A 21,614-nucleotide genomic window follows, 5' to 3' on the forward strand; every position below is an offset into this window, starting at 1 on the left:
GTATTTGGGGAGAAATATTGGAAAAAGTACAGACGAAAGCATTTCAAGGCCTGGAGGAAGGTTGTGTCGTTGAAAAAAGGTTAAAGAAACGATAAAAATGCAGCCTCAGATAATAAAAAGTATCGTTTGTGACTCTCCGGGCAGTACGTTTTGTGAGTGAGCTACGCATGAAAGCAGGAACTTGACGGAGCAGGACGAGGAGGAGAGCCGAGGGGCCGCGTCGACCTCGTTCATGTCGCTCGGATGCTTTTCACCTCTCTTTGCATTCAGATCTTGGTCTATTTGTTTACCTCGTCTTTCGCTCGGGCAAGTCGCGAGGCGCTACCTTTTTTTTTTAAAGACAACAGAGCCGACAGGAACGTCAACACATCTGAGGAACGTCACGCTGGTATCAGAGACACACACCGAGGAGACATGTTGGCAGCCACCCCGGGGGGCTCTCTTGCCAGAATCCACCTGCTCACACACGGAACCTTCAGATCTCTCATTTCCAACATGTCCCCATACGGTAAATCTAAAACTATTTTTGGAGATATCAGATCACCTCACTTGACCAAGAACTGGTTTCACTTTCAGGAGGGTCTTGGTTTGACATTGTAGTTAAGTGGCGTTGTGAGGACTACAATTATCGTGACACCTTATCCTCTTGGTCTAAAGACTCAAAGCTTGGTTGGTTGATTAAAATCCGAAGGATACCTCAAACAAAAACAATGGAGGTCAACAGAAACCTTGGTAGTCTTCTGAGACAACCTGAGAATAAATGCAGAAAACCACAAAGGGAACTTCACGCTTGACTCGGTTTCAAATGGTCCTTTGGAAAACGTGGACTCAACCAGCAGCGGTGCCGTGACTGGCAAAAAGGATTTAAAACAGGCGTAGAAATGTTCAAATGGAGCGAGACGGAGCGTGAGTGAGTACAAAGGTGGCGACGGATGAGCTCGTCGCCGTCACAAGCGTTTAAGTCTGCCCTCAGCTGTGTGTGCAGCTTCTGGGCTTCATCCCTGAGGCCAAGGTGAGATCCTTGTCTTCACACTTGGCTGAGTCGTAGACATTTATCATCAACCGTCTCACTTGTACTCACGCGACATTAGCTCGACCTCGTGTAGCATCCCAGACGCACTTGAAGTTTTGAGATGATAGTCTATCGGTACTGAATTCCATTGATATCGGTACCGGTCTTAATTTATGAGACGTTACATTTCTGATTGTCTGGTATGATATTTGAAGAGACAATCTCTTGAAGAGACTTGACTTGACTTGACTTATTTGAAGAGACAATCAGCAGTATCATTAGTATCATGTAAATAAATGATCCTATTCTGATATCGATACCAAAACTCACGTACCTCAAATCCATCCATTCATCCGTTCATCCTGCTCAGGGTCAACCAAGCAGCTCGGCTAGCTATCGTTCACAATCATTATCATGAGTTAATCGTTGATATCATCTCGGTATCAGTTAGTATCATATCAGTATCGACATGGTATCATGATTATTGACCATCACCTTGTTCAATATCAGTATGAAAAAACTACTGGTATAATATCAGAATGACAAATCATTTGTATGCGATTAATTCTTATCAATTTGATATTGCCCATTCCTGATCGATCTGATATTGAATCAGTATCACCTTTGACCTTATCTACTTGTAATGACCATGGCTGATTTTATATCAATGTTGCATGTGGCTCTTATTTTTATTTTTATAATCTTTCTGCCATCATATCAGCATCACCGATAAGCGGTATCAACTCGATATCACTCTTCGTTTTCTGTCTGGTATCATGCTAATGACCGGCACCATACGAACGCCCAATTTAGTCTCCAAGTGCTATTTTGAATTCTCTCGCATCCCGGCCCACTGTCATAGTTTGGGCAAAGATAAGAGTGTGCATTACCATGGCAACCAAAAGCAATCAAAGAGGCAGTTCGACTCCCACACCTCCAAATGAGCTCGACTAACACAAAAGCGCACAGCTCGTGGACAAACGCCAGTCAAGTAAGATCTGACCTTTCCATTTTGAGCAAGAACAAAAAAAGGAAGGCTTTGCCACTGTTGGAGGCTTGTTAGCTCTGCCGACTGAGCTAATATTTCATAAAATGCCATTCTGGCAGAATCATGGTGGAGGCTGTCCGGACCCAGAGGGGAGACCTTTGCCAGATATGGCACACAGACTGACATTTGTGCAATCGTATGCTGTGGGAGGGGAAACGCTATAAAAAAAGAACATTCAGTTCTGGGAAATACGGCCGTCCAGAGTCAAAACAATTCCAACTTACCAGGAAAGACTTGAATCCCCTTTATTCTTTCTCCTTCTCGGATGTCAGACGTCTTGTTCTTCTGTTTAGCTTCAATCTGTTGGCAGGGGGAAAAAAACGAAAGTTCAGCACGTTGTGTGTGTGTCTCGGTTGGTTTGTTATTTGTCAGGTCGGATGTTCCTGTCTACAATTGATACTCGACTTTACCCATCCATTTTTCATCGTGTTTGCCGTTTTTAACGCAAAAAAACTTCAATCTCGACTACGACTCACTTCATATCGGATAAGAGCTGGAGCGAACGCATCATGTATTTAATTCCCTTGAAACCTCCATGTCATCCCCCCCTTTGTTCGTCTCCCATCATCACCTCCTGTCATCTTCGCTCTCTGGGAGATCTTCTTTGCTTTCTACCCCCTAACATTGTTGTTTTTTTATCTCCTTGTGCATCTCGCTGAGTTTTCAAAAATGAAGGTCAACATGAATGAGACATATCTCCACCATCTTGTGGCAACAACCATGAGTCACCGCTTGCAGTACCAAGACTGACCTAAGAGGGGCAGGATAGTGTTAGAGGGCTTGACATATTGACTTTAACAGTATCAATCGCATTCAATTTTGCTGTGATTTTCCTTCCCAGCCTTCTTCTAACTCCACTCTTATTGGAATCGAACGTGATTGACGTCGGTGCAATTTACTCGCAGCTGCTGCTTATCGACTTGAATCTGAGTTTGAAGACGCCGCCTTTCCCCACCATTTTGTTAAATGGCCTCGCTCCATCCCGTTACTGAGACGATGCTATCAAAAAGAGCAAGTCAGCGCTGACCTCGGTTACCGCCTGACACTTTGGCTTGGTTGCCATGGTGATCTAAAGATGGACCGGAATAACCTTTTTCCAAGAGCGCACCTGAAGGGGGCGCTCGTGCGCGACTTTATGATGTAAGCCAAAGACCTTCAATGTAAAAACAACCGTAAAGGACCCGTGAGAAGAACCTGCCGATGATTAAAACCGACTTTGTGGCTCCCCTTGGATATATTATGAAGTGTTTTAATGTATTTCCTGGGATTGACTAAACAGCCCCAACTGTAGATCATCCGTTTACAACTTTTTGGAAAGGAAAATCTTCCGCACTAGATCACTTTCTAACCGCGTTCAATAAAAGTTCATTATATGCGGCTACAGAAGCAACAAAACGAGAAGAAAATTGCCACTTAAAATAACGTAAAGCGTCGTAGGAAAGCCAATGCTGCTTGACACTTGGCTAAACAGCGGATTCATGGACATGCTACGCCAGCCTGACATCAAGAGAGACAAATTATGGGCAATTTAGCATTCTTAACTAGAGCACTCAGAGAGCACACACATCTCTGCCAAGGCCTTGATGTTTATCACCCAAAGGATAGCTAAAAGTCGGTAAAATTTCATCCAGATCCAAAGTGGCAAAGCCAAATGATAGTGTACAGAAAAAAAATCACTAAGCTCCAAAATAGGATTCATATGATTTCATGTGACGGAAAAAGATTTGAGAGAAAAATGTAACTATTAAAAATGAAAAAAAAAAAACCTTTCCCTTAAAAATATCATTATTTTCATTATTTAAAATATCATTATTTAAAAAAAATAAAAATGTGGACGTTGCAAACAAAAATAGTCATATTTTTTCCACCAAAATGTTGAATAAGTAATTATAAAATTTCAAGTGGTTGAGGTGGCTCGGGCATCTTATCAGGATGCCTCCTGGACGCCTCCCTGGGGAGGTGTTCCGGGCATGTCCCACCGGTAGGAGACCCCGGGGACGACCCAGGACGCGCTGGAGAGACTATGTCTCTCAGCTGGCCTGGGAACGCCTTGGGACCCCCCGGGATGAGCTGGACGAAGTGGCTGGGGAGAGGGAAGTCTGGGAGTCCCTCCTAAAGCTGCTGCCCCCGCGACCCGACCCCTGATAAGCGGAAGAAGATGGATGGATGGATGGAAAATTTCAAGTTGCTACATATTTTCAAGATTACAATTTCCAGTCAACATTTAGGGCCAAAACAAGGATGAAATAGAAACAGCCCTGCAGGTTCAACAAGCTTGCTGCAGACTTCCTCTAATGAGCGTCTGTGGGCTTTCTTCTGTAGGCTATTTTTATTTTTATTTTTTTTGTGAACGAGGGTGGTGAGCAGGCTCCGAGTTGACCTGAGGCTTTAATTTTAGCCTGGTGCCTAATGAGTGGCAGAATGCAGCTCACGGAGGAAAGAGCTCTCTCCTGACGAAGCCTAATTACCAGCAGAGAGGGAGACAAGCATTGCGGCCGGAACACAAATGCATCCCACCGTGACTTCATAACAAGGGATTGAGATGTGTCCCAAAGTGGACAGACACGTGGACGAAATAGAAACGTCAAAACGTCTCACTTAGGATCCCAAATAGAGGGCGCTAATTTGAATGTTGACTCAAACAGATGATGTGGAACAGCTTTTTGGCAACAGGTGTAACGATGGTGGATGTTTTCCACCATTTGGCACAAAATGAAGTTTGAAGTGATGGAATTGGAAGTGGTATTGGAAGACCTTGAGGAGTTGCAGGAAAGAAATCTAGGACTAGTTTTGTTATAGGTTATATGGCAGACTCCTTGTAATTGGCTTCAAGTTAGCTATAGCACATTAAGTGTCTTTGTATTTATATAGTAGGTCATTATACTCCAGAAAATAAACAAAAATAAACAAAAATAAATAAAAGAAAATAAGAAAAAAACCCAATACAAAATAAACAAATAGGTAAATATGTAAGTAAGTAAGTAAGTAAATAAATAAATAAATAAATAAATAAATAAATAAATAAATAAATAAAGAACTGCAGTAATGTGTTTTTTTTTTGCTGTGCTAACATTGTTGTTATAAATATCAATAATTTCAATTTTAAAGTTTTGGAGTTACTCTTTTAGTCTAAAAATCTACAAGTTGTCAGTGATGACAGTAATTAATATCATTTTACATTCCTAACATTGCTAATTGTTAAAGTTCCATTACTTTCTGGCTGCATTAAACCTTATGTTGTGATATTGTGGCAACTGAAGAACCATCACTATCACAAAAAAAAGAAAATAAATCAAAATCATCCAACAGATTTTCCAAATTCCTCACTTTGAAAGCAAAACTCATCACATTCTCTCCCACAACCCTCGTCCAATCCCATGATTGCCAGTTTATGATCATCATCACCCTCGAAAGTGCCTTTGCCCTGAGATGAATCAAAATAAATACATCACCTTTATCCCAGTCAATATCATAAACCCCCAGAGCGGCCGGCGCATCAGAGGTCAAGCGACATAATCCAGCGGCCGATGTAGTCCTCGGCTCAACCCAGGCGACTGAGTGACGGGAGAGGGAGGAGAGCGGATTCCCTGTCAAACGTCGCCCTCCCCCCCGATTACCCTCCCAGCGGCCTCCCAGCCGTCCCTCACCCTCGAGTTCGTCCCTCCCCTGAGCCTGCCTCGCCTCTCACAGTGGGATTAAAAACAACCTTTTGTCTCTTTACAATGGAGGGTTAAACATTTCCTGGTATCACATGAAGTTACTGGGTGGGATTTTTTTTTTTTAATAACACATACTTTCTACGACCCACCACTTTGTTTCGATCATACTTGTGCATGCTGGGTTCAAGCGTCAGGTGGTCAAACGTGCACCATGTTGGAGATGCTCAAAAGGAGCGTGGAGTCGATTAAATGAACAAAATGGCCTCCAGCTACAGGCCAACGACTTCCTTTTTCCATACAGTGAGCGACAATATGTGCGTGTGTTGGGGGGGGCGACTGCTCACCTCCGCCCTACAGATGTCCGCGTGTGATCCAATCTCAAACAAACAAAAAGAAAGGGGGGGGGGTGCTCATTTATTGGCTATACCGCAACCCACTTTAAAGAATTGCACTAAAAAGGTCTTTTGAGGTGTGTTAGCTTTGGTTGCAGAGGGCAAACAATAGCGGAGGCCATGCCTTTGAAAACGAGACCTCGCCCGACCCGACGTACATAAAGATCCGCACGACAAAAGCGATGAACATGTAACATAATCTTTGCTCACACGAAAAAAAACTATTTCAAGTGTGGCTGTAATAAGCTAGCCATTGTGAAATCATTTGGTTCAGCGATGAAACACGCTTATGAATATTTATGTTAAAAAATGAAATATTTGCGTTTACATGGTCGTGATGTTTAATTGGTGTTTGGATTATAAGAGGGGGGGGGGGGGTTCTTCAGATCTAGTTTGAGAACCCTGCGTCATCATAGGGGGAGACCACAAAAAAGCCGCAATCCTGCAGGCTGGCTCAAATGAAAAGCGTCAGCACTTTTGGGTCTCAGCGAAAATAACCGTCAGGCCATCGATTAGAGAAGTGTATCGTAAATAAAGGCGTTCATAAGCCCAGAGATGATGGATGGCGCCGAGCTGTATGGATGATTGTGCAGAATGAGTCAAAGGGGCGATATGTCACGACGGCAGCGGCGTGGACGAGCACGTCTAATGGGCATTATTTCTGCACGCTGACTCTGTTGACCGCCAGACACTGGGCCGATTCCCGCCGGCCCATTGCTCCGTCAAACTCACACTGAGACACCGACAGGAGCCCGCCCAGCTCTTTGTTCCTACTTCAATAAATGGACAATTTTTCAATAGCAGTTTTCTAACAAGGGAAAGTTCACGCCGAGGCCTGGCCTGAGAATTTTTACGCAAAAATGCATTGGCTAAATATATATGATTAAAATCAGGTGACTGAAAGGTCAGAAAGACACAAAAATAAAATTATAGAAGACAAATGGACTCCAAATGTAAGTAAATTGTGGCTGGCATCATGTAAAATCTAAAAAAAAAAAAATAATAGGGCTAATCAATTTCAAATTTTTAAATCACAATATGTATCTAACCAGGCTATGTGAGTGTTGCATTCATGGAATCAAACACTGTAGGAATTTTTGAAATCTTGCGAGACGCCATCTGCATTTCTTAAACGAAAAGCAGGTTGGACCACAGGCCGGGCCACTCGGGGTTTGGTTCCGGACCGCATGTGGCCCACGTGCCTCTGATTGAATACCCCTTGTCGATGCTGTTTTTACAATACACCGAACAAAGTAGCAGAAGGAACAGAAGTCATTTATCAAACAACGCCAAGATGATGTGTCAGTACTCGCAAGATATGCTGCTTCGCTCGCCGCTACTCATAAAGAACGGCGATGAAATCAGAGGGCGGTCGCGGCGGTTTTTAAAAGAACGCGAGGGCTGTATTTTGCCTGTCTTAGCAAATCTAACGCTCAGTACATACAAGACGCCTCCGACGGTAATTGCCCTCCCGTCAATTTGCGTCTGTTTACTCTTGTAAAAGAACCCATTAAAGGGCAACAACGTGGAGTAGTTTGCTGATATATGGAGCCCGGTGTAAATAAAAAAAAAAAAAAAAAAAAAGGTCGGACGAGTCGAATCTTGAAGACATCGGATTCGGCTCGAAGACAATGAACGAAACAAAACCGGGATCTTGATGGAGTTTACATGAATTACAGCAAGAGGCCCTTAGGGACCGGCTCGACCTCGTCTTTTTTTTTTTTTTTTAAAAACCAAACAAGGCCCTCGAGCCCGCCCATTCACACACAAACACATACAAAGACGCGGCGGTAAACAATGGCGCGGCGAGGGCGGTTTCCATGGCGCCGTCGAGGCTCACTGACAGGGTTGGAGTGTTAACACGCTCGTAGACAACGATGATGGAGGGAAGACGAGAAGGATGGAGGAAGAAAGAGAGGCGTTTAAAAAAACTAAACAAAAGGGAGGGAGAGATTTACCACACACGGGCAGCAGACCATCCTTTAAGTTAAGGACCTCTGGCGTGGCCTGTATCGTATTTCTTTTTCACGACGAGACCCCGACTGGCGCACAATGGGCCGACTTTACACGAGGAGCAACCCTCTCGTCTTTGCTTACAGAGGGTTTCACTCGAGGGCCACCGTGGAGGTCTCGGGTATCAAAATAGACAAAATATTGGATACTGCAAAATAAAAAGCCATGAGCCCAAAACACTCCATCATAACGAACCCATTTTTTAAAATGTACCTGCTCACGCCGGGGCTAATCCGAGCGACCATATGCGCCCGCCAGAAGGTGGAGGCAGGCGAGCCCATCACCCAGACTTCCCCGCCAATACTCATCTCCATCTTTTCCCCTCCACGTGCGAAAGATGCTCCTGAAACCTCCAAAACTGAAAGTGTGGCTTTCGACTAATTGCTTTCATTTGCGCCACGTTTCGAGGCGCAGGTTCGTAACAGCGGGAGGGCGGGACGGCCACCTGTCTCGCCTGAATGCGTAAAAAGAAGACTTAGACGTGAGGCGGAGTACATGTGGAGGGAGGGGGGGGGCACCCACTTAAAAGAGAAGAGCAAGACCTGAGGCCAAGTGCAAATCAAGTGAAAAGGCCACCGAAGCTACGAGCAGGTTGCTTGTGTGTAAATTAACATTTGTCTGCTTGCCCATGTGTCCGTGTGTGTGTCCACTGATGTGTTTCAAATGTGTGTGTGTGCTGTAATCCAATCAGAAGGTGCTGCCAACACACAAACCTGCTGACGAGAAAAGACATTCAGTTAAGAGGTGGTGAAATTCCACCACGCTCAACACAAGATGGCTTCTATAGACAATGCAAAAGTTATCTGTCCATCTGCTCATGACTTGGCAACTAGGACGGGAGGGGAGCCATCTTTTTTTTTCCGCCATCTTGGCCAGATTTTGTCACGTCAAAGGGTAAGCGAAGCTGCAACGTTTATTAGCTTAGCGGTAGCTTACAATGCTCCTCTTTGCTCTTAATGATCTTCTTCCATCACTCTGACAGCAGAGTTCTTCTGCTGCAATCTCTCATCCAGTAAAAACTTTGTGGAGGAAAGCCTGGAGTTTTTTTTTTCTCCTCCTAACACTGCAGGTCATGTGCGTCCGTACGTGTGGGCAGATCTGTAGACACTGCTGCCTTTTAATTACAGCAGCACTGTCTTTCCCTGACAATGCTCGTCGCACACCGACACACAAAAACACACAGCGACACACAGACGGGCACGGCGCACCTGCCACGAGGCAGATTGGATTTACACTGCATCAATAATTCAGCCGCGCCCGCATAGACGGGCTGCAAAATGCATACATCCCCGCAGCACGGGTTGCTATTGAGTGAGTGATAGCATTAATAGGAAGGGAGAATATTGTTCAAACACACACACACATAAACACACACACACACTGCAGCAGCACAATGAAGAAGCCCTTAGTATTTTAAATGACCTGAGTTACTGAACCAATTATAGGCTCAGTAAACAGCCACGATGATATGTTTTATGAATCTCTCTTTTCTATTGGGCAATTTTCCGAGGTTAAACAAATCAATTAACATCAAAATATATTAATTAAACGCAACTGTGGCGCGAATCGGGTTCTATTTTCAGGTCAAATGGATTTATGATTCAGTTTGGCCATGGCTAGCCTTAGCTATTGTTAATTAGCAAACGTTTCTTAACATGGTAGTATGTGTAAAATGTTAAAAGTTGATTCACAAAAGAATAAAGAGGTCGAGATTTTAGGTGTGACCTGTTTTATAGGATTGGTTTCAAACTTTTAGAACTATATTTTTCTTTATTCTGTTTTCAGAAGGCTGGTATCATGCTAGCTTATGTTAGCATGTGTTTCAATTCACAGTACGTGGATATTGTCTTAGCTTAGTTTATCTTAGCACGAACAGACCAGAAGACCATCTTATTTTAGTTCATTTTATTTTATCTTAATATTTCATAGTTACAATGTTTGAATTTACCTTCTTCAATTACCTTTTGGCTTGCTAACGTGCTAAAGGACTAGCTGAGCATCCGCTATCATATTTAATCTTACTATGTGTCAATATACGTTCATATTTTAACGATTCCTGGGATTCCTGTAAGGCAAATAGAACAGCTCATTTTATTTTAGAACAATTATTTACAATTTCGAACACGACCGGTCACAAAGCCAAAGCTAAAAGCTGATGTGGAGAATATTGTGTTATCTGACTCAAGGCCAAAGTACCCGTTTGTGTTTACCGGGGGCAAAAGCTGAAATTATTGATCACATGAGCCATTAGCACTTTATTGGAGACACTTAGAAGCAAATTCCCTTCAAATGTTTGGTGAAAATGGATCTGCTTTGCTGCTAGCATTGGATAATGCACTCGAAAGCGCCCATTAGGCGGTCACCCAAAGAGTAAACATCAGCAAGAAGGTTTGACCTCTGCAGGAACAATCTATATTTATTTTGTATTTTTATTTTTTTTACCAGAAGTAGATTTCCGACTATGAATTAATGAATTGTCTTGTAATTTATTCACTTGGATGTTAAGTACTTAGTGTGTGTGTGTGTGTGTGTGTTTTTAACAATTCCTCTTTTGTTTTCCCGTATCCGCATAATCATCGAGGTTAATTCGACTGCAAGCTGGTGCGCTATTGTCTTTGACTGTGCCTGCTGCTGAATACTTTTGTGACAGGCGAGCGCCGCCTCAGCAAAGTTGCAGAAAGACTGGAAAGGGGAAAATAACTGTCTTGGGTGAGACGGATTACACTTCGATACGACTTTACCTTTTCCCACAAACTGAACGCTTGACTTTGCTATAAACAAGATAAGCACTGTCGTTACAATGACAAGGAGGTACGAGAATGGACCAGTAACTGTCCAACAATGCCTTTCTATAATTCTTCTAGTCTTAGCTGTTAAGCGTGACATCTCCCCGGGTTCTCGACACGCTTCATCCGTGTCCTTGACATGACTGACACGCACAAAACACCTCAACAAGGCTCTTGGATGCGAGGATAAAAGCAGTACAAGTGGCGCCTGGCGACCAAAAGGAATCTGGACTCTATAAGTGCCACCTGTCTCCAGGTCTTGAAATGACGTCTGGGATCAGATTGGACTGCTAAAGTCCACCAGACTGTCTATTAGGGTCCTTTCAAGATTTTTTTTCTGCTTGAGTGTTCAATTAGTGGCCGGATTTTGGTCATTGCTGATGTTCAATTAGTAGAAAAACGTCCGGATTTTGGTCATGTTATGGAAAAAAGTCAACAAATCAAGGAGGTTTAATCCCAACGGAAAGACTCGGAAGTCAAACATGTCAGACGGAAACTCTTAAAGTCAATGACAGAGCGATAAAACGAGAGACGGGCACTATAAACAAAAAGAGCAGATCATCACGGAACAACTCGAGTTTCACAGTCGATTTCACTCGTTTGGCTTTTGATTTGTTGACTTTCGGATCCGAGATTGCAGATAAGAGCGCATTTACACATTCATGGGATAAGCTTCGTTCGAACAGGCGGATGTTTGCGACAGGCAAATTCATTTCATGCAAGAGCAATCGACAGAGCTCTGCAAAAAATAAATAACAAGAGCCTAGTTGACATTTCTTCAACGCTTCCTCTCTCCCACTACCTCTTGCTATTTTTTTTTTTTTTCCTTTTGCACACTCGCCGAGGAGTGGCAAGTCAAAACGCTTCGCACAGTGGTAGGCACCCTGATCCCGGAGTGCCTTTCACATGGTAAATACTTTTGGGTCTGGAAACAGCATTGTGCGGTCATATAATACGGCATCTGCTTTATGGCATGGAAGAAATGCATTGTCACCAAGTGGCAGTGAAAGAGCCATTGAAGACCAGCCAAGACCCCCACCCCCACCCCACCCACTCCTACCCTTCGACTGTGACACCGAGCTTGGAGGGTTGCGCTCTGATAAACCCGCCAGCTACTCCCTGACTCTTGGCTGCGGCTGACATAGCTAAACAAGACTCAAGTGACAAAACGACAAACAGAACCTAATGAGCTTTTGCGTCCGATCTCGGTGCAGCCGAGCCGAGAGCTTTGGAACGCCGCGGTGAGCTCCGGGGGCAGACGACACTCCGCTCGGAGGATTTCCATTCGATTCCAGCAGCGTGCTGGAGGTGTTACTGCCACCGAGTCATAAATCATCCAGCACGGTGCGGCAATCTGCGGGAAGCCGCCTTACATTCTCTCCATCACAAGTAAAGGACACGAGAAAAGGCCAACGTGCATCAAGTGATATTTTTGCTTGCAATCATTTGAAGATATAAGATGATATTTTGGTGTTGACAAGCCAAAATCGAATTTTGTTCTCGACTTTGCAAAATAACTGACTTTACTGATTGCTTGCTTCAAAAGTAATTTAATTCATTGTAAAGGTAGACACCGACAACCGTGAGAAAAACAAAAATGATACCCAGACTGTTTTCATTATAAATAAAATAAAATAACAAATTTTTGGCTCGCCATCATTATTTTTATTTAAACAAAAAGTATTTTCTACGTTAACAAAAAATGGACGACATGTTTTCATGAAAAGTCAAAATTAAAGTAGAGAGCACTCGGTCAACACCACAATGTGCAGGAAATCTTTTCTATTATTATTATTATTTAAAAAAATGCCATCTTCTAATGAAGTCTTCCACGCATTCCATTCCATTTGTCTTCACATTCAATGTCAATTTCTAACACAACATTCAATTGGCACAAATAGACTGTGAACCCTCACCACATTTTTTCAATCCTTTCACATCAATCACACATTCCAGCGATTTTGCTAATTTTAGCATCACAAAAACACAAATATGTTAAGGTGGTTCTGGTTTGAATTAACAAGAGGTGCAATGGAGAACGTCCTGTGTTATGTAAAATAGATACTTAATATATTTTTTTACCATGTCTGATGGGGGGGGGGGGGGGAGATTGACAGCGTCAATCAAACTGTTTCTCCGTGACCACCTACTCCATTTTGTCCCCGGTCTTTAACCCAATGGTGACCCCTCGCTCTCGTCACATCAACCTTCCATCCGATCAATAGCGGTCTCTTGTTGGGGGACCGTTGAGGCGCAACATCCAATCAATAGACAGTCAATCAAAAGTCATCCTCGAGTTGAACAAAGCTACTTTGCTAGCTTTTGTTTCAATCTGAAGCCTTTTAGGGCAGGCTTAATCTGTGTACTATTTCCAAGCCTGCAGACACGGTTTTAATTTGACTTCAAAGCGCAAGCGGATTGTGAGCCTTTTAGAGAAAACTCAGCATGAAATCATTTTTCTCAAATCATTATCACCCCGCAACACACTGCGATGGCGACGTGAGCTCCGTCCTGCTGGGGCGCTAAACATTAAGATGGCCAAACGACTCTCAAACCGCAATGTCAGATGCGTAATTTAGTCGTAAGATCTTCCGGCTTCCCTCAATAACCTGATCCGACAACGTGGGTTCTTGCGGACGCTTTGCCGTGATTTCATCACCGGTCCTTCACAACTCAGATTATGAGAGTGGAGTTATCACTCTCTCCCAGGGTTGGGGGGTTTGGATTGCAGGGCCAAGGGTAATCCTGAGGAGTTTGACTCGGGATGCCGAAGGCTTAATTAGATTTTTTTTTTCCTCACTGTTGAGAGCCGTGGAGAATCCAATCAGTTCAACCTGTATGAGATTGCCTCATTCCTGTCTGATTAGACGCAAATCAGCAAGCGGCAACTATGTTCAAAGGCTATGACGGAAAATAAGGAACTCGGATATGGATATAATGAATACTAATAGTTAGCCGGAAGGCTGGATCAGAGTTGAAAGAAAAAAAATAGTCTGGTGTGAAAGCAAAAACATCTGAAGACATTTGGAATTGCATCGATTGAACAAACAACAGGAGACGTTCTCATTAGACCGGTCCGCTTTAGAAGAAACTACCGCTGGCGGTGATTTGACGATTGCTTCGTCAGCTGGAAAAAGATTTCCAGCATCTAGGCTACAGAGTCCTTTTACGGGCTTACTGAATGTTTTTTTTGGCAGCACAGTCATGAACATGACACGGCGCAAATGCACTAAAAGGTGTAATGTTGTCAAACACCAAGGTTCACTTTATTAGCTGGAGTTTTATGGATTTAAAAAAAAAAAAAGTCCATTAGCATTTCAGCATGATTGATTTCCGATATTTTTATTTTTCTGTTGAGTCTAAATGATTCATGCTCAAGTCACGATAATAGTTGAGAACATCCAAAGTAATCTTCATAGAAAATAGAAGCTATTGTTCTTCGGAAAAGCAATGAATCCAAAGTAAAGCTAGCAGCTAAGTCAGGAAGAGATCAAAGTATCATCAGTCTACTCAGCAATTTAAATCCCGTGGGTACAAACGTAGCTTATAGAAGCCGTTTGAATAAATCCATAAGCATTTTGAAAGCTTGGCTTCATTTCATCATATTGGCATTTTTACCGCAATTGCACTTTTTCCATAATAATCTAAAAAGCCTTCCATGCGTATTACACGCTATACTCATTTAAGCTAGTTTTCATGAAAGGCTTAACATCTAAAGAGCAACTCTTGACGTCTCCATGCGTTGACATTTCAACTACAATCGAGACTGAGGAGAAAAAACGGCCCCGTTTCCATCTGTGGGGGCGAAGTCCGTCTTGCACTTTGAGTAGCGAGTGCGCTCAATTGACGAGATGCGGTCATTGTGCCTTTTGCCCCGGGACGCCCCAGAAGCAGTCAACCTTGAAGTCCCAAGCATTGGGTCGACTTCACATGGGAAGTCTTTTGAATGTCTGCCAGCACAAAACCAATGTAAGGGACACCATTCACCATCGGGGTCCAAACCTGACAAAGGCGGGATTGTTTGGCAAAAGAAATTTAAAAAAAAAAATGAAACCACCTCTTTCTACTGCGGAGAGGTCGAAGAAGACGATTAGCAGTTGTTGGTGGTGGAAATTTACCAAACGACACAAAGCAAACAAAACCCCATTGGTGTCCATCCATCCATCCATCCCTCCCTCGGAGGGCCTGTTGAAATATTTAAAAAATGGTAATAAAAATAGCAAGCAATATCTCTCGTTTTTTAAAAGTGAAGACAATTTGTAATTTTAGTAATGATACAAAGTCAAAATTTGTCTCACGGGCCACATAAAATGATGTGGTGGGCCGTATCTGGACCCTAACCCTAACCCTAACCCCGGGCCTTCAGTTTGACACCTATACTATAACCCTTCACACAAAAACCGTTTTGGGCCAGTGTTTGTCGCAGTCAGTGAAACCAAACAAAATGCACAAAAACTTTCACACAGCGGACAAAATCCATTTTACGGTCCTAAGCTCGCACCAGGATTTAACCGCCAATTTCACGTGCCGTCAAGTGATAGTCCGCACATTGTGTTTTACGACAACCATCCTTTCAAATGAATGTAAGCGAGTTAATGATCGACTGTGCTCCGTCGTAAACCAAAAAACTGCCTGAAACATGGACCACCATGGAGAACCAATTCAAGAATAATGCAGCGTACCCGAATTTCCAAAATGGGACACGAGACGTTTTTACAATGAACGGAATCGAACACTACGGCTTAGTGGAATCAAAGCTAAAGGGAATGCTAATAAATCAAGCTGTCGTTTTATCTATCCACCACCCACACAATCCCGACCATACTCCGCCTCCTCTCAAGAGTCTAGTCTGCAGCTAGGAATTATCTTTCTGACAATTACGTCCTCCCAGGCGGGATAGATGCCTGGCTCCGGCAGGAAAAGTGACCTCGGTGAGATTACGATGATTGCTCTTCCATAGCTTGCATTTGATTCTAAATTGGTACGGCGCACATGTGCACACAAATACACATGGTCACACACTCACTGGTGGGAGGGGGGGTCATCATAAATCAATGATGACAAACAATAAAACCAAATGTAAAAATGTTCTGACCCCAAAGTCCTAATAGTCTTAAAGTCTTGCCAAGTATTATCTGGGATAGATTACAAAAAAAAATATCCCCCCACCAAAAGACGACACATCCGGACAAAACAACAGCGGCAGCCCGTCATTGTATAGCGAGCTTTTGATAACTCACCAGACGTGCCAATTCATCGTCCGCTCAATGGCGGAATCTCCGATCTAGACTTGGATTTGTTTACCGTCCCGTTCCCTTTGTCTCCCCCCTGGGGATTTTTTCCCAAGATTCCTGGGGCTGGGTGGCGAGTACGGGAGGGGTGAAAAAGAGGGAAAGAAAAGCCCATTGGTTTCACCGGCATCTCGAGCCAAGCTGTCATCTCTGCGGGATTAAAGGCCCTCGGTGGTGGCTGCCGAACGGCTAACATAGTGTCTTACCCTCGGGTGGATGGTGGGAGGGGCCCGGGGAGGCATGGCCTAAATAAGATCTTGAGGTCAGCGAGCCTTCTGAACCATAGCAAAGCCACTTTGTGTCAACTTTATTCATGAGTGTCTCCCGATCTCCATTCAATCGTCGTTGCATCGTGCGCCGAGGCGACTCGGTTAATCTACGCCTCCTCGTCGCTTATCTCGCGACGCTTTCCCGTTTCGGCAGGATGTAGGCTTAGGAGAGTGCGGAAGCTCGGGAGGATTTCTTGGCAGGCTGGCTTTATGATCAGAAAAAGAGCTGCGGGAAACATTTGCTGAGCCATTAGCCAACAAAAGCGAGTCGCATCACAGAACGGGATGTGCAGACACGATTTATGTAAATACGAGGAAGGCTTGGACGAATTCGGTCACAATTCCCTTTAAATTTGGCCGGCGTACCCCCCTGCCAGTGGAGTGCAGCCCAATTACAGCTCATGACAAGAAGAGAACCAGCGGCCCTTTTGAGGGGGTCCTCACCAGGTCGCGTCTACAACATCTGCCGCCCGTCCAGAGTTGGCCGGCACCACGGGGACCATACAATTTGTTCAAACAGAAGCTCCGACACTCGTTTGTTCCGTGAACTTCATTAAACTGGAGGCTCTTTTGTTTCAAATTAGACACATGATCCAACCCTCCGCCTCATCCTCCACTCCTTAAAAACAGTCTTGGACTTAACTGGTGCCAAAGCTTCTCAAGGTTCTATTCTTTGTTCAAAATCACCAGAACCAAACAACAAGAACTATATAAATTGGTTTTAGACTAGATGATTGGCTCGACTGGCACCTGACTGACTCAAACTAAAGTTGCCCCAAAACAGTTTTCAGGTTTAACCCACAGTCCGTATCAAGGTCCTAAAGGTCAAGGTTTTTTTTTTTTTTTGGCATGAGCTCTACAGGTCATACAGACAAAGTAAAACCCACAACGGCCCATTCCATTATCTCCACTTCAAAAGAGAGCTGCATTTGTTTGGACACAAAAGTGCATCACTAATGCTTTGTTCCAAAGACTGTAATAACCTGACATGAGTGATCATGGCGTTCCTATGGCAACCTGTATTGATTGATCTTGACGACTGCCAAGAACACTGGCGTAAAGACCGAGGTCATCCGAGGGCTACCAATCAAAGGTCAACATCAGCAATTCTTTCTGAAGCCAGAACATAGTTTGGATTTTTTTTAGGTGATTGACAAAATTCACCTAACATCAATCAGTGGTTATTCACCCAGAGTCAGAGTATTTTTTTCGAGGACCTGCTAGAGCATCTGCGGATTTTTTTTTAAGCGCTGCAAAGCACATAAATCACCTCCAATTCGCGTTTATGAGTCAGTCACCTGTCAGCATCCTCTTCGGATAACCGTCTGGAGCATGTAAACATCAACAGTTGCAGCTGTGCGGAAGCAGAATCGCAACGCCGTATCAATCCCCGTCGGACCCCATGCCTAACTGAGTGTGAAGCTCTAATTGTACCCATCAGCTTGAAACCATCGAGAGACAACTGCATGAATGAGATGAACATGTAGATCCTTTCTTGCATGTACTCATCTGCTCCCTGCATAGATTTATCCAAATACAACAAGAGCCAGTGTTCAGGCAGCCGTGAACAAGTGGGATGGGATTTAAGGGTTCTCTGTGCTCCTCTAATGAGGCCCACATCAGTTCCACGAACACTGTGAAGGTCCGGGCAATGACAGTGTGACTGGAAAGGAACGCCCCGGCTCGTTGGTGGCCTGCTCATCAGTCCCGGAAGATTTGGACCTGAGGTGGCAGAACGGAACTAGGCTGCTCTAGATTGGGTCCAATCAGGACTAGCACACGTCAGTGAAGATGACCAAGTTTGCGTCAACATTTTGATGAGCACATAACAAGCCCCCAGGTCGCATACCATTTCCTCTCAGCAATGATGCTCCGTCTACGTCAGCAGTAGAGACACAAGAGTGACTCTTCTCTTTGGCCTGACCCGTGGTCGGCGGCGGTCACCGTGCCACAGACGGCGCCTTGATGACAGTCTGCATGCCTTAGCGCACCCACGGACTGAAATCGGTGGCATTTTCCTCACCAACACCCAAGCTTTTCCCACAGCACCCTCAGGCAGCGGTTTTAGACCAGCCGAGTGACCGACTGGTGCCTCGGCGATAACCCCCAACGCGTGCGGTGGTAATCCCTCGGTTATGCAAATCTCACCCCCCCACCCCGCCCGGTGCCAGTTGCAGCTGCTGCGGGTGAAAGTTAAGGCGGGCAGCTCGATGTAGGCCACGATCTTGTCCTGATTTTTTATATCATGTCGGGGAACACAGTAATACAATCGGACCATTTTCTATTCCGGGCTTTTTTACGTCATTGGGTCACCAAACGTGACAAGTTGTTGGAGTAAGGAAATGAAAGCACAGATACTATAACAGTTTTTAAATACCAGCTAGCTTTAGCGGCTACTCGCACGGAGATGAGCGAAGCTTTTGGACACATCTCAGCAATTCAATTGTCAGAAAAACTTTCTAATCAGTTTTCTCAATTTTGCTAGTTAATATGTTTTGATGAGAAACAACATTTTGACATACAAATAATGGTGCAAAATTGCTTATTTTTAGCCTTGCGACATAGCCTTTAGTCTGCTAGCTTAATACTAATGCTAGCATCACAGAAAATAACTACTAACAACTACTTAAACAACTAATTTAACAACTTAAACTCATATCTCAAGCCATCACTGTATATAATTTGAGACTTGCTTAAGTACAACATATTTTTGCTTTGTTACTTCCCGCCAATCTCGAGAAAAACAAATGTGTCACTGCCTGTTTTTCCGTTCAGCAATACACAAGGCCCCCATAGTAGTAACGGGGATACCGTTATCTTCTTATACAGATTACCAGAAGTCTGCTCGGGGTGCATAAACATTACTAGAAAGTGTGTCAGTACGTTGAGAGAGCAAGAGGAACAATGAAGCCAGGGGGGTCGTTAGCATTGGCATTAACGTGTCTATTTGAACAAGCAGCGAAAGTGTGCAGCCGAACCCGGTGTGTGTGTGTGTGTAGCGTGCAAGAGAAAGCGTCTGGGGACGAGCGGGAACATGGGGTAGAAGCTGGGAGAAAGGAGGAAGAGGAGGAGGGAGGGAGGGGGGGTGATAGTGAGGACCCTCTTTGACTGAGGCTTTAACCAGACAGAGGGATGAAGAGGAGGAGGTGGGGGGAATTTAGGGGGGGTGGGAATTCGCAGTTGTTTTGCGAAGGGGAACACACGGAATGGGGTGTTGTTGGTGAACCTCAAGGGGGGAGAGGAAAAAGGGGGCGGGGGGGTGAGGGCCTTTCATCAGATTGAGAAGCAAACAAATGGAGCGATAGACGCAAACAAGCCGTTGTCGCGAGTGGTGATATGAACATGAGGGGGAATTAAAAATGTGGACGAGAAAAGCAGCTTAGAGATTTGTAGTGTGCGGCTTTTTCGGCTACAATGGGCCAAAAAAAACAACTGTCAATGTTGGCCGACATAAAAAATACTTCATAGCACATACATATTATAAGGAAGGCTGACATACATTATGTAATCATAATTGATCGGCAACTAAAATATATCTGCTGATATTATGGAATGTATTAAAATGATGGCGGGGTCCACAATTTTTTCATCAGCACTACCAAGGGACCAGCAACTTTCGAACTAGATCCATGACAAAAATGGGATTTAAAATATGGACAAAATACATACATGTCAGCCCATAAATATTTAAAGTTTGCGTATCATTGAAGCCCATTGAAATTTATTAGTAAAATTGGGTAGGAAAAACTACTTAAATATAAATCTATTTGTAAATTTAAAAAATATATATACAAGAATGGTGATAAGGGAAACAAATATGTGTAATGTGATGGATATCAGATACATTTATAGATACCATTGATTAACATTGCTATCGGAGTCTCCTGTGACACACCTGATGCTGATTAAAGTCACGTGGTCTGGGATACACCGTGATTTTCTGCAGTGCATTTATAGTACTTTTTACAATTTGGGGTTGTAGAGGAGCAAAATATTAGGAACATCAGTAGCACAACACTGTAAGCAATCAAAAACTGAGATGATTATTATTTGTCGGAACGTCCATTCATTCAATTCCTGCTGACAGCATGAGATGTAAACAATGCTGAATGGAAGCTGTCGGCGGGCGAGAACATACTGCAAGTTATTTGGCGTGGAAATAAAAATGAATGAAAATGTCCACGAACGGATGCTTGATATCCATTTGGTTGCTTTTGCAGAAGCGTCTCGTGAAAAAAGTCTTGCCAGTGAAAGGCTTACACGTGTTTTCTCCAAAACTAAAACATTTGTGACAGTATAAATCAGCGGGCTTACCTTGCTTTCGCTGGTCCACGCGTGGGAGTGTCCACGATGCTTTCTTCTCCAACCTCCTTGTCTCCGGATGGAGTCCCGCTCGCTCTGCTTGCGCTCGTTTTTTAGACTGACTCACTCTCCTCCTACCACACACAGACACACACGCGCGTGCACGCGAATTCGCGGGGTCGCGCAACTTACTCCAGGGCGCGCGCGGCTGATGTCGCTTCTTTTTTTTTTTTTTTTTTTGGTCTAATTTTTTGTAAATGCCAAAGTATCACAGATGGACAACAGCTGGGTGGAGTTTGGAGATTAAAAAGAAAAGTAATTTTTTTAAAAAGCCAAACGTTGTCTTTTTAATGCACTTTAATGGCTGTTGTGTAAGATTTAATCCCAAGGGCAACATATGACAAGTGTTTCATTAATAAAATGACTCCCTTGTTTCAAAATAAAGAAAAACACCGGGAAAAACAAATTATATCATATCATCCTTTGATATCGATGGCTTGTTGCAAAACTAATGAAGTGTTAATGAGCTGCCTTTATTTGCTGCAGCTAGCTCGGGGTGTAATTGAGAAGCAGCACAATTCTGGCACACATTTGGATGTGGGTGCAAATGAAAAATCAAATTGGTGATGTGGGAGAAAGAAGTGAGTTCATGAGTTAGGCAGGGTTACATGTGAAGAGGATGCATTTCCTCTTCCAGGCTGCTGTGTAATTACATTAGGCTGTTTTTATTCTATTGAGTGGGAGACGCTGTTATTGGTTGTTAACTATGTTAACATGCATGGGGGGCAAAAGCGCACGCAGCACGCAAAATACTTGACTCACTGAATACACAAATGGAGCAT

At 43.8% G+C, this 21,614-nt stretch overlaps 1 protein-coding gene across 12 annotated transcripts in view; it reads right to left on the reverse strand.

The window, feature by feature from the left end:
- Positions 1 to 20,935, reverse strand: part of LOC125970842 (neuronal cell adhesion molecule) — a 43,298-nt gene extending 22,363 nt beyond the window's left edge. For all 12 annotated transcript variants that reach the window (XM_049723518.1, XM_049723525.1, XM_049723523.1 and 9 more), the window contains exons 1-2: positions 20,785 to 20,935; positions 2,285 to 2,360 (exon numbers count right to left, since the gene is read on the reverse strand). The gene's annotated coding sequence lies outside the window, so the exon portion shown is untranslated. The remainder of the gene's footprint in view (positions 1 to 2,284; positions 2,361 to 20,784) is intronic.
- Positions 20,936 to 21,614: the final 679 nt, after the last annotated feature.

Source organism: Syngnathus scovelli, chromosome 6 (assembly GCF_024217435.2).
Source record: "Syngnathus scovelli strain Florida chromosome 6, RoL_Ssco_1.2, whole genome shotgun sequence".
NCBI lineage: Eukaryota > Metazoa > Chordata > Actinopteri > Syngnathiformes > Syngnathidae > Syngnathus > Syngnathus scovelli.